The sequence below is a fragment of the Sceloporus occidentalis genome, unplaced genomic scaffold, assembly GCF_023333645.1.
Source record: "Sceloporus occidentalis isolate IW3139 unplaced genomic scaffold, rSceOcc1.0.p SCAF_2, whole genome shotgun sequence".
Classification (NCBI taxonomy): Eukaryota; Metazoa; Chordata; class Lepidosauria; order Squamata; family Phrynosomatidae; genus Sceloporus; species Sceloporus occidentalis.
In genome coordinates this window covers 28,553,148-28,564,004 of record NW_028316982.1, presented here as the reverse complement: position 1 = coordinate 28,564,004, position 10,857 = coordinate 28,553,148, and the positions used below count along the sequence as shown (strand labels likewise).

The window sequence follows — 10,857 nt, the reverse complement described above, 5'->3', positions numbered from 1 at the left end:
AAAGGAAGAAAAACAATCATAACTTTGGCAATGAAAGCTTTGGGTCTGCAAGATAACTCCAGCCATAAAAGTAGTGCATTTCTCAGAAAAGAGGTTTTACAGTGTGAAACAGAGTCTGGGAATAACATTTAAAATATTGAACTCTTTGTAATTAATTACTTTTCCCTGTACAAAAACTAGGTTACATAAATATTGTAATTTACACAGGCATAACTTCACTCCTATTCATCATACCTTTTTAGTTACCTTAGTATTCTGGGTATGCTGTTAAGGGAATGGTATATTGAATTCATTGATATATTAAAATTCTATCTTATTCTCTCTCTCTCTCTCTCTCTCTCTCTCTCTCTCTCTCTTTGTGCATGCTTTAATGTTGCTTTATGCTACATGGCTATACTTTGTACCATAGGCCAGTGGGTTATGCTATTTAGATTACATTCCAGCTTTGTGAAGCAAGAAAGCAACGTGTTTCCTTCAAAATCCATAACTATGAGCCTGAACAGACCAGCTCTAAAAGCTACTGTCTAGGTGGCTTGGGAGTGTGACATTTATATGCCTCATGCTCCCATGCTGCCCAGAAGTCACCTGGAAGTTGGGCAGCTGCCCAGGTATAGGCAGCTTCAAGACACTGCTGTGGCACGGGATTTACACACTGCATGCCACTGCAGCATCTGGAAGCTGGCTTTGGGCTGTGGCACGGCAGGAAAAATCACCCTTTCCCTGGCCAAAATAGGAGCAGATCTTTTCTGTTCCTTTTCCAGCCAGGGAAAAGGCAGGTTGTGGTTGTGGTCTGTGTTTGCCACAGCCACAGTCGGTTTTAGGAAGGCCACAAAAACTCTATTATGAGACAATCCAGAATGAAACAAGAAATAGCCCCAGAAGATTAAACTCCCAGATTGGATGGCACTCAGTGAGACCCTGGGATAGAGCAGAGGACAACTATGAGTAGTGCTATGAGTAAGGATGCAAGTGGACTGAAGCCAAAAGGGTGTTCAGTTGTTGACATGCTCAGAAGTGAAAGGACACAACACATATTATAGGAACATGAAGTGTGAAAAGCATGAATCAGAGGAAGCTAGATACTGTAAAACAAGAAGCAGGATGTATAAACATTACAATACATAGGGCAAGCTAGCTAAAGTGGAGAGCAATGGGAAATTTTTAGTCAGATAATTACACAGCCTTTTACTCAGGAAATGAAAATCTAAAAAGAAATGAGGTGGCATTTATAGTGAGGAGAGATATAGTAAAAGCAGTAAAATGATATAAAGCAAAGTCTGACTGTCAATAAGACTTCAGGGAAAACTAATCAATACAACCATAATCCAAGTTTATGGAGGCAGAAGAAGAAGAAATTGAAGGATTCTATGCTGGAGTCCAGGAGGAAATTGACCACACACCAAAACATATATTTTGCTAATCACAGGTGATTGGATTGCAACAGCAGGAAGCAAAGCAGAATCAAAGACTGTAAAAAAATTGACATAGGATCAAGAAATGAAGTGGACTGATTGCATTTTGTGAGGCCACTACTTTGCTCATTTCAAACAGTTTTCAAGCAATTCTTCTTCCCCAAATAGTAAGAATTTTACCAATACTTTTTGAGAAGGATATGATGATGACAACGACAATGAAAATGACAATGATGACAATAATAACTGGTGATAGACTCTATAGGGACTACAGACGAACAGAGCCATCCTATCTATGCATGTCTATTCAGAAACAAGCCCAGTTAAGTTTAATGAGGTCTTGCACCTTTAAAACACTGAGAATCAAACATGTTCTAGGTCCAAAACACACTGCAGAAGTAATCCAGTTTGAGACCATTTTATCTGCCCTGGCTCAATGTTAGGGAATTCTGGGAAGTGTAGTTTTGTGAGATATTTAACCTTCTCTGTCAAAGAGCTCTGGTGCCACAGTAAACTATAATTCCTAGGCTTCTCTAGCACTGAGGCAGGGCAGTTAAAGCAGTCTGATTCCCTCCCAGGCTGGTGGAGGATGGTCCTGAGCAGAAATGCCGAGGCTTTTAAGACTTGGCCTTGGCTTCCCTCAACATTACATTGCTGGCCCTTGTTGATGCTGGGCAGGGGGGTGAACGCCAGGTCTGACTCCCTCTCAGGCTGGTGGAGGAAAAAAGAAAGACATGCATGCCATGCTTTTTGTTAACCCTGGTACATCCTACATGCACCTCAGACTAAAAAGAAATTCTACTGCAGCACCAACCATTTATAAGGAGATAAGAAAAATATAATACAGCAATTCTTTGGTCCAATATCAGCAACTCCAGAGGCAATGAATATTCAAACAGCTCAGTGCAGTTGGACCTCCGTATTGACAGGCTAGTCACCCTTGAATTAGAGCATTTGCACTTAGCCGTCCTCCATTATTGTCAATGGTGGCACATGCACGCGGGCACACCAGCATGGTCACACGCATGTCATGCATCCATTGACAATAATGGGACTTGAGGTCCTGCACTTTTTAGTATCCACAGAGTGGGGGTGTCCAGGAACAGAACCCACACTGATACGAAGAACTAAATATATTTACCCAGGTGAACCATTCTTATCCTTTGAGCCTTGATACCAGCTATAGTATTAAGAAACACTGAAAACAAGGGAAGAAGGGGTCATATTCTGCAAATCTGGAGAGTATACCACAACTGCTTCAGTAGCAGGGCCAAGAGCCCACAGAAAAAGACAAATCTTTTCAGAAAAGCACTCTCATCTTGAGACACTTCCTTTATCCTGAGGTTCAGAGAAGGCCCTGAGATGTGGGAACCCTAATTAATGTTAATTATAAAATATGAAAAGGGACATTGTTTTCTCTTTCTCCATTAAATGTGTAGTAGTGGGCATCATTATTTGTAACATGTTAATTCCAAGTTCTGATATGGTCCACTCTTAGAGCTCTCTTTTTGCATGTGCAGCAGGCATTTTAAAAATCCTCCTTTGTCTGTGCTAACACCATGATATGGTTCTCAGTTTTTGAAGAAGACTTTGGCAGTAAACCTCCCAATACTCCCTTTAGACACAGAAATCTATACAGTAATTCCTTTAGGACCACAGAAATTGCACAAAGGCCATTACATGTAGAGGGGAAAGAATCAGGAGATCATTTTTGCCTTCAGATTTTAGTACTGCAGCAGGTAAGATCCTCCTGTACTACTGTTTCCATTTCCCATTTCCTTACTCTCTTTCTCTGAGTCCAACCTGCATTACTGCCCAGAAGAAAGTAAAGGTAATCAAAGGGTACTCTTTCCCATTACTGGTTATACACTTATAGTGTATACAGAGGAAGGCAATGGCAAACCCTCTCTGAATAGATCCTCTTGATAGTTTTGCCTTAGGGTTGCCATCAGTTAAAATTGACTTGATAGCAACAGCAACTAAGACTACAGAAGAGCTCAGGCTAAATATCTTTCTAATCCAAAATTCCATTTCTCAAAGTGACCAACTCAGTGTCTTTGAGAAATTCCACAAGTAGGGCCATGAGATCAGCAACCCTCTTCTGGATTCTAGAACATTAAACAGAGAGTCTGTGAACATCTAGAAAGCAATGCCATAATCACAAAAAATCAACATGGGTTTCAGAGTAATGCCAGACAAATCTAATCTCTCTCTCTCTCTCTCTCTCTCTCTCTATATATATATATATATATATATATATACACACACACACACACATATATTATATTATATTATATTACCAGCTTGGTAGATGAAGGGAATGTTGTGTATATAGTATATCTTGATTTCTGTAAGGCTTTTGACAGAGTTCCCCATGACATTCTTGCAAACAAGCTTGTAAAATGTGGACTAGACAATGTAACTGTTACATGGATTTGTAACTGGTTGACTGGCTGAACCAAAAGGCTGCTCAACAATGGCTCCTTTTCATCCAAGAGAGAAGTGACCAGTGGGGACCACAGGGCTCTGTCCTGGGCCCAGTGCTATTCAACATCTTTATCATTATTTGGATGACAGAACTGGGGGCATACATATCCAATTTTCAGATGACACCAAATTAGGAGGAGTAGCTAATACTCCAGAGGACAGCATCAAAATTCAAAATGACCTTAATAGATTAGAAAACTGGGCCAAATCTAACAAAATGATTTTCAACACAGAGAAATGTAAGGTACTGCACTTAGGGCAGAACAATGAAATGCACAGATATAGGATGGGTGACACCTGGCTGAATGAAACTACATGTGAAAGGGATCTGGGAGTCCAAGTAGACCATAAATTGAACATGAGTCAACAGTGCGATGCGGCAGCTAAAAAGGCCAATGCAATTTTAGGCTGCATCACTGAAAGGAGATGGTAGAGGATGGAGTGTCTAGATCAAGGGAAGTAATAGTGCCACTCTATTCTGCTCTTGTCAAGCCTCACCTGAAATATTGTGTCCAGTTCTGGGCACCACAATTTTAAAAGGACATTGAGAAATTGGAGCATGTCCAAAGGAGGGCGACTAAAATGGTGAAGGGCCTGGAAACCATGCCCTATGACAAACGGCTTAGGGAGCTGGGAATGTTTAGCCTGGAGAAGATTAAGAGTTGATATGATAGCCCTGTTTAAATACTTGAAGGGATGTCATATTGAGGAGGGAGCTAACTTGTTTTCTGCTGCTCCAGAAACTAGGATCCAGAGCAGGAAAAGAGATTCCACCTCAACATTAGGAGGAACTTCTTGACAGTAAGGGCTGTTCCACAGTGCAACACACTCCCTCAGAGAGTGGTGGAGTCTCCTTCCTTAGAAGTCTTTAAGCAGAGGCTGGATGCTTTGACTGTGATTTCCTGCATGGCAGGGGATTGGACTGGATGGCCCTTGTGGTCTCTTCCAACTCTATGCTTCTATGATTCTCTGGTCTTCACCATCAACTGTTCTTCAGGCATGCTATTGCGTTCTAACCTTTGCAAAAGCACAGAGCCATCAGGACTAGTAGCCACGTCACTTCCATAAATTTGTTTGATCACTTTTACACCCATCTAAGGCAGGGTACAGACCGCCCAGAAGAGGCGTCTCCTCGGCGCCTCTGCTGCACAGCTGTGCCGCAGCATACAAATTGTATTGCGCCGCTGCACAGCAGAAAAAGAGCTAAAAAGCGGTTCCTTTTTGCTGCGCTGCAAAGCGCCAGCTGCGCAGCTCCATACGGAAGCTGCCCAGCTGCAACATCAGTTGTGCATGCCGTGTGTAAGGTGCTGCATAACGGCGCATGCACGATGTGCTAGGGTTGCAGGGCATGTGCACATGCCACCCCGAGGCAACCTTAGCACTTCGTGGACGCACCGCAAAGGGCCCTTCTGGAGAGGGCCTAAATTAGTGTGGCCACAGGGCTGATTTGATTTGATTTTTTTCAAGGGTCATCGGGATATCCATGCAGATGACATCAGACCTGTGCACCATGCTAAATTATAATTGTCCACTAGTATAGTAACAGCATCTGATTTCTTTTTCTTTTGGGAAGGGTAGTATTTTAGAGGCTAGAATATATTACGATACTAAGTTGGTATTCTTTATTTCTTTCATTTATAGCCTGACTTTCCTTCAAGAATCTCAGCCTAGCTTCCATGGTGATTCCCTCCACCATTTTATCTTCAGAACAAATCATCAGGTAGATTAGGATGAGAGAGGGTGACTGGCCCACAGTTACTCAATGAGCTCAATAACTGAGTGGAAATTTGATCCCAGGAGTCTCTAGTCATGGTCCAGCACAGGTACTACATCACAGTGGCTTCAGATGTCACCCCACACCAATCACTAAATACAGTATTGTACCAGCACCTTAAACTTGTGCTGCTTTTTCTCTCTGAACAAATGTTATCTTAGTTTTGTTCTTTCCCTACCTGCTGTATAAAATGAGGTTGTTTTTTTAATGTGCCTCCCCAAAGGAACGATTGTCACTGAATACTGATAATTCCTCTTTAGTTTAAATTAATTGAATGTCACAATTTTCTGTTGTATGCAATCAATGGGAATCATTCTACATTGTATAGAGTGATTAGGAACTGTGTTCTTTCCAAAGGAATATTGGAAAACAATGTACTAGAGGCTGGTGAAACACGTTCCTTGGAGTACACAGGAATATCTTGTAAATCTTCATTAGCAGTAAGTAACCTTAATTCATCTTGTCTTAATAACAAACATGAGATATACATAATCTGTATGATGTGCAGAGAGCCAGAATGGTATAGTGGTTTGAACGCTGGAATATGACTCTGGAGACCAGAGTTTGAATCCCTGCTTGGCCATGGAAACCCACTGAGTGGCCTTGGGCAAGTCACACTTTCTCAGCCTCAGAGGAAGGCAAAGGCAAAAATCCCTCTGAAGAAATCTTGCCAAGAAAACCCTGTGATAGGTTTGCTTTAGTGTCACCATAAATCAGAAATGACTTGAAGGCATATAGCAAGTCATGTGCAGTATAACTGCAACTTTAGATGAAGTTTACTAAACAATGTGTTAGCAGCCAACGTCTGTACTATATGTTATCTTTCTGTCAATGATGTCATCATTCATGCAAATCTGAGTTATCAGGAAGACAGAAACCGGAAGAACTGAGAGGAAAAACAGCAGCTAAGAAACTAATGGCACAAAACAAGATTCTTTTTTTTTCAAAAAGAAAGTTTGAAATTCTTGCCTTCCAAATGCTTTTTAGCAGAAATTTCTGCCCCACCAAAATAACTAGTTTCAACCTGAAAATTAGAAGTGGAGAACATTTGGTGGACCTGTACATAGAATAGATTTCTTCTTTTCTGTTTGTTCTTTTCAAGAAAGACTTAAACAGAGGCCCTTTCAGTACACTTTCTTTCTGTTAGTATTCAGACTATGCATACTATCTGGGATGATAAAGCAGACAAATAATATTCAACAAATATTATCTTAAGTAGCTGTTTTCACTTCATACCACTGGAATACACGTTCCAAAACATTATATGTCCATTCATGTACACAGGCTGTTTGACTATTATCATGACCTTGTCTCTTTACCTCAGTGGAGCAGCACATAAAAAAGAAAGTGTGATGTTTCTCACCATCGAAGTGAGCAAGACAGTTTTTGCAAGGAGCGTGAAGCTACATTTGTACTTATGTGCCCCTTTTTGAAAAAGGTCTCTTACAAAAGCCTGGACAAGCATTGCAGATTTGTACAGTATGTGCATCACTCTCTTGAATTCAGGGTGAACCCAAATGAAACTGCCTGTACATCTGGAACCAGCTGGACTAGAAGAAGTTATAAGGCTCTATGGTTCAATTTTAACTTCATATTGTTTGATTCCACTTTAACTACCATGTCAGTTTCTCATTGGGAAGTTAGTGATTTGGTGAAGTGAATTCTCTGATTGAAAATTCTAAATATCCCACTATAAACTGCAACTCCCAGGATCCCATAGTATGGAACCATATACTTTTTGCTTAAAAAAATACAGTTGTCCCTTCACATTAGTGGCTTTGACTTTTGTGGATTTGATTCTATGCAGATTTGATTAATATGTTCTCTCTAGGTCCACCACCAAAACTCTGCCAGAAGTTGGCCATGGAGTCATGCTGGAGGACCCATAGATTCTTATTGTAAACACTTCTCTAGGCATTTGTAAGTCCTCCAGCACAATTCTGTGATCAGTTTCCAGTGGATGTTGGCCACTGAGTTGTTTTGGAGGACCTACAGACTCCTAGAGAGGTGTTCTCTCAGGAAAAAAGTGGGTTTTATTTGTGCTTTTTCAGTTTTTATTTGACCCTAGTGAATTTGGAGAGCCTACTACTATGTTGTTGCAATCTGGCCTGCACATCTGGGAGAAAGTCCTTCTGAACTCAGATAGGCTTATTTCTGAGCAGAGGTATATAAGATTGCACAATAGATATTTTTATCTTTCTAAATTTCAGTAAACATAGGTTTCTATCCCATCCTACATAGCTCCTTCTCTTTATTGTCACAAATGAGGGCATCAGAAGAAGAGGGAAAGGCCAGTATGGTGGTGAGAATGAGTAAATTTTATTTACTCATTTTTTCAATATGTTCTGTAATGCTGACTCTGTACAATTTCCAACTATGGTAGATGTAGGTCCAGCTGTAATACATTGACTGGGATGGATTCTATTTTAAGGCAGAGGAATCAATAGCCCCAAAAGAAACCCCTTTAGAGAAAATAATTTTGAGCTCTAAAAACATTTGAAGAACCCTCTTTGTGGTTATAAATAGTAGATTTTGACTATGTGAAAAACTGATGTAGCAGATTAGCAAATAAAAGATGTACAATATATTTCATAATGTCCAAACCCAGCTCTGAGAGCCTTCCAGAAGCAACGTAGGTCTGTTTTTTATATCAGTTTCTTGGCCAGGGATAGGGTGGAATGGTGTGGAATTTTAACATCTGTAAGCTGTTGTAGTAACTGGTGTGTAATATTTACATCTTTTTCACATGTTATCAGCTCCTCAATGTCAGAATGCATGGAATAAATAAGTGTAATGGTCTTTATCAATTAATTGGATTCAATGGAATCCCATTCAGTAAACTACCTTATAATTGCCTGAATCCTGTTGGGGCCTAATGTCTTCATAAATTGGCTTACATCTGTGGAAATTAGACTTGCACAGTTGTGCAATGTCCATATCCAGTAGAGGGCTGCTGTAACATTACTACATAACAGAGCCAACAAAGTGCCTCACGTGCATTGTGTATGATGCACATTGTATGTGATGCCATGTGCATCACGCCCCAATGTGCACTGCAAATAAGTGTGCAATGCATACCAATGTGCATCCAATGATCTTGCCAGGATTCTGTTATGCGTCTTTGTATTTCAGTAAAGAAATTTCTTAGCGCCTCTGCTACGTTGCAAGGTATACCTAAAGTTATGTAATGTAGTATTCTGGTGAATATTTTGCATGTAGGTTTCTGGTGTTGTTTTTATTTCTTCATCAGTAAAGCATAGAAACAGAAATGGGCAGTAGAGTTCTAATGAGGTTCTACATTTTCCTACCTGGATGTTTAGAGATTCAGAGTACATTTCTTATTATTGAAAAGCACTACCACCATGACCCCCCCCCCAAAAAAAAAATATTGGCACATTGTAACATTGTCACATTGTAATGGCCTGACTAACTTCACATGCTATGCCAAGAAGGGGTGCTGTAACATATGCAAGCCTATTCTTGAAGCTTATTGCATGTATTATTAAACCGGCTTACCTCTATCAGGTTTAAAGGTTAATGCAGACAGCACCCTGATCTACACTTTTCACCGCCGAAATTGCCACCCAAATACATCCCAAGGCCATCTCCACTTGCAGAGCTGCTCCTCCCAGCTCTTTTTGAATCCGGGAGTTTTCCCGATTTAAAAAAATGGCCATCGGAGTGGCTTTGCAAACGCAGATGGACCCAGGCTGTATTCAGGTGGCAATTTTGATGGTAAAAAGCATGTGATAAAATCAGGGTGCCGCCCAAATTAACCCTTAAACTGGATAGAGGTAAACTGGTTTAATAATACATGCGATAAGCTCCCTTCTCTGAAATCAAGGCCTGATGCACTCTAATTTACTTGAACCTTAAAATTTTCAATGCCACTGCTGCAGAATAAATATGAACAGCATATGTGTCATCAGTGTGAAGAATAGGATGCCAAAAAACAAGATACGGTTTAGAGATGGATGCAGCATAGGCCGACTAATGATTTATGCCAAATAATCAGAATGTAATAAAAGAACTTATTTGTGCACAGTGTGTGTATATGTGTGGACCTCCAGCTAAGAGCACTAGCTGTGTCAAAGCATGTAAGCACACTAGCTTTCCACGTTTCTCTGATTATCTCTTGTTTATGATAAATGGTATATATTCCTGCTTCTTGCAATTGTATCATACACAGTACACTTGATATTTTCTGTCTATCTACCCATCCATCCATCTCCCTATGTCCCTAATCAACAATTTGCTTGGGCATTCTTTTAAAGATCATGTTGGAAATTCAGTGTCATCTCAAAAGTTCACTGAACTAGCCCTAGGCAGGACATACTAGCCTGCATTATATTGATTACTTACTTAATTTTCAGAAATTGAAGTTCTCCAACTGTGCTGCCTCCTAGTTCCTTGGGAATAATGCATACCTTTTAGCAAGACCATGTATTCATTTCTAAAATGGAGAAAGCATGGAGATGTTTGGATATTATATCTTCCTCCTATATTTTCTGCATGCTTTATGCAAAGTGCTATGGGGGAAACCAAGACAATTGTGGCCCTCAGTACTTTAGGACTCATATGAATGTGAGCCACCTTGGTTCCCACATTTGGAGGAAGAGAAGGATAGCAAATAAGTTATGAGTTTATGTGAAAAAATGTATTTAAGAAATAAAAACCTGACAATTGCAACATTTAAAACAGGGGCAAGATAATTCTACTGGTAACCTAGGAACACCACAAGGCCAGAATTTCTAACATATATCCAAGTTATTGCTGATAAGATGGACAATCAGGATGAAGAAATCTTCTTATTCCAGCCCTGACAATATAGAAGCTACCTGGGGAACTTAATGCTGTCTTCCAACAAAACATCTTGTGAGATACCCACCAGAAACAGACAACTCTTCTAGAACATGGCCGCATAGCCCAAAAAACCCACAAAAAACTTTGAGGTTTTTTTTTGGGGGGGGGGTTCCTTCATTCTCAAATGTAGAAACATGTTTCAAGCTGCATTTTGATTTGTTAAACTGTTGAATATTGTTTTTATGAAAATAATTTTTATTATTAACACTGTTTTAAATTTGTCAGCTCAGTTTTATTATATGCTACCCTGAGATCTAGAGAAAGAATTTGTTTACCCTTAAGATCCTATTTAACTAGAGATGGTTGATAATTAAATAGCAG

General features: G+C 40.0%; 1 long non-coding RNA gene across 1 annotated transcript; it reads left to right on the top strand.

Moving 5' to 3' along the window:
- The first annotated feature begins 1,675 nt into the window (after positions 1–1,675).
- Positions 1,676–10,603, top strand: LOC149318081 (uncharacterized). Its single transcript, XR_016279798.1, has 4 exons — positions 1,676–1,734; positions 5,541–5,722; positions 6,031–6,113; positions 10,375–10,603. It is a non-coding gene; the product is annotated as an uncharacterized LOC149318081 (long non-coding RNA).
- Positions 10,604–10,857: the final 254 nt, after the last annotated feature.